Source organism: Pinus tabuliformis, chromosome X (genome assembly GCF_031772625.1).
Source record: "Pinus tabuliformis cultivar Carrire ecotype Pingquan chromosome X, CPIR1, whole genome shotgun sequence".
In the NCBI taxonomy this organism is placed as follows: domain Eukaryota; kingdom Viridiplantae; phylum Streptophyta; class Pinopsida; order Pinales; family Pinaceae; genus Pinus; species Pinus tabuliformis.
In genome coordinates, this window is record NC_142308.1 from 1,744,393,447 (window position 1) to 1,744,396,424 (window position 2,978).

A 2,978-nucleotide genomic window follows, 5' to 3' on the forward strand; every position below is an offset into this window, starting at 1 on the left:
TCCAGCCGACCTAACAATAATAATATAAAGCCACAAAAATAACAATAGAGGGATTCTATGGGGCACAATAATAACAATATGGGGGCAATAGGGGCACAACAATATTAATAAGGGGTATAACTACAATAGTAATGGGGTAATCACTAGTATTATAGGGACCCAACATGCCCCTCTCCTTCAAAAAAGTGTTGTCCTCAACGCTTGAGTAGTTCTGGATACTTCTGCATAAAATTCTCATCCTCCCATGTGGAATCTTCAGCGGATAAGTTCTTCCACTTGATAAGATACTCTGAAATTGATCGATTTCGTAGCTGTCGAGTTCTTGTTTCTGTGACTGCTTCCGGTTCCAATATAATTTTTCCTTCCTCGTCAAGTTCTGGCAATATTGTTTGAACTGGGAGCTTGTCACCTATAACCTTCTTTAAACATGAAACATGGAAAACTGGGTGCAATCGAGAAGCTGCAGGAAGCTCCAATTTGTATGCCATAGTACCAATCTTTTGCAACACCTTGTACGGACCATAATACTTTGGTGATAATTTATTATCCTTCTTAGCTTGCTTGAGGGACATTTGCTTATATGGTTGTAGCCGTAGGAATACCCAATCACCTACATCAAAACTTCTTTCACTGCGATGTTGATCTGCCTGTTGTTTCATTCTATTTTGTGCCAACACGAGGTTATCCTTTAAGAGTTGGAGGACTTGTTGTTGATGTTCGATGTGATGTTCCACTGCCTGAACCTTAGAATTTTCTCTTAAATATGATGTGATGGATGGTGGTTGATACCCATAAAGTGCCATAAATGGGGTCATTTTTGTTGCTGTATGGAAGGAAGTGTTATACCACCATTCAGCCAGAGGCAACCATTTGACCCATTGTGTCTGTTTATCAGATACAAAGCAACGAAGATATCCTTCCAAACATTTGTTTACTATCTCAGTTTGCCCATCAGATTGAGGATGATAAGATGAGCTATGAGCTAACTGAGTACCAAGACAAGAAAATAATTTTGTCCAAAAATTTCCAGTGAAAATGGGATCTCTGTCACTTACAATAATCTTTGGGTTTCCATGTAGCTTTTGAATTGTTTCCATAAATGCAGTAGAAACTGTACTGGCTTTAAATGGATGTGATAATGCACAAAAGTGTGCATACTTGGTAAGTCTGTCAACTACCACCATGATGACACTCTTTCCCTCAGACTTGGGTAAACCTGTGATAAAATCCATTGAAACCTCCTCCCAACGTTGGCTTGGAATGGATAAAGGTTGTAATAGACCCGGTGTCTTAATTGTTTCAACTTTATTTTGTTGGCAAACCAAACATTCCGCCACAAACTTTTGAATATCTGATTTAAGGCCATCCCAAAAAAATTCCTTCTTAACCCTGTGGTAAGTTTTTAAAAATCCTGAGTGCCCTCCTAAGGGAGAAGTGTGCAATTCCATAAGAATCTTTTGTTTTAGCTGGGAATTCTTACAGAGGTATAAGCGATCTTTGTACCATAACGAATCATTTTGCCAGCTAAATGTATCAAACGTACTGGAATCTTGTTGTAGCTTTCGAATAAGTGCCCACACTTCTTCGTCATTCTTCCATTCCTCCCTTGCTTCGTTTATCCAATCTGGTTGGATAATAGAAATGGCGCACAACAATGCTTCCACATCCTCATCCTTTCTTGAGAGTGCATCTGCCACCACATTTTGCTTCCCTTTTTTGTAGATGATTTCAAAGTCATAACCCAACATCTTTGTGACCCACTTTTGTTGCTCTTCAGAGGATAATCTTTGTTCTAAAAAGTATTTAAGGCTATCATGATCCGTTTTTACCTTGAAGTGTCTTCCCATTAGGTAGGGTCGCCATTTCTTAAGTGCATGGAGTATTGCCAACATTTCCTTCTCATAAATAGCTTTGCTTAAAAACTTTCCCTTGATTGGACGACTTTCAAAAGCAATGGGTCTTTCATCTTGCATTAGAACAGCACCAATTCCATTTCCTGAAGCATCACATTCCACAATAAAGGTTTTTGTGAAGTCCGGTGTAGCTAAGACCGGTGCTTGGCACATTGCCTCTTTAAGATGTTCAAAGGCCTTTGTTGCTTCCGGAGTCCATGAAAATGCATCTTTCTTCAATAATGTTGTTAGAGGTGCTGCTATTCTCCCATAATTCTTAACAAACTTGCGATAATACCCTGTCAACCCAAGAAATCCTCGCAGATGCTTTATGGATGTGGGGATTTTCCATTCCTTAATGGCTTTAATTTTGCTAGGGTCTACCTTAACTCCTTCATGAGATACAATATGACCCAAATATTCCACCTCCTGGACTCCAAAGAAACATTTGGATCTTTTTGCATATAATTGTTTCTCCTCCAATAGTTGTAGCACCCTGTCAACATGTTCAACATGATCCTTCCAAGACTTGCTGTAGATTAGTATATCATCAAAAAATAAGGAATGGTTTGAAAATTGAATTCATCAAACCTTGAAATGTTGAAGGTGCATTGGTAAGGCCAAAAGGCATGACCAAAAATTCATAATGACCCTCATGAGTTCTAAATGCTGTTTTCGGAATGTCTTCAATCTTCATTCTGATTTGATGATATCCTGAACGAAGATCCAACTTGGTGAAGTAAATTGATCCATGCAATTCATCCAGTAATTCATCAATGACAGGAATGGGGAACTTATCTTTAATAGTGAGCTTGTTGAGCTCCCTATAATCCGGACACATGCGCCATGATCCATCCTTCTTGTGCACCAATACTACTGGAGCAGAGAAAGAACTTTGACTCGGTTGAATTATACCAGCCTCTAGCATTTCTGCAACCATACGTTCAATTTCACTCTTTTGGACATAGGGATATCTGTACGGCCTGATGTTTGGAGGAACACTTCCTGGAATCAGATGAATAGCATGATCATGATCACGCATAGGTGGGAGACCTTTGGGAGTCTCAAATACCTTGGAATGATTGT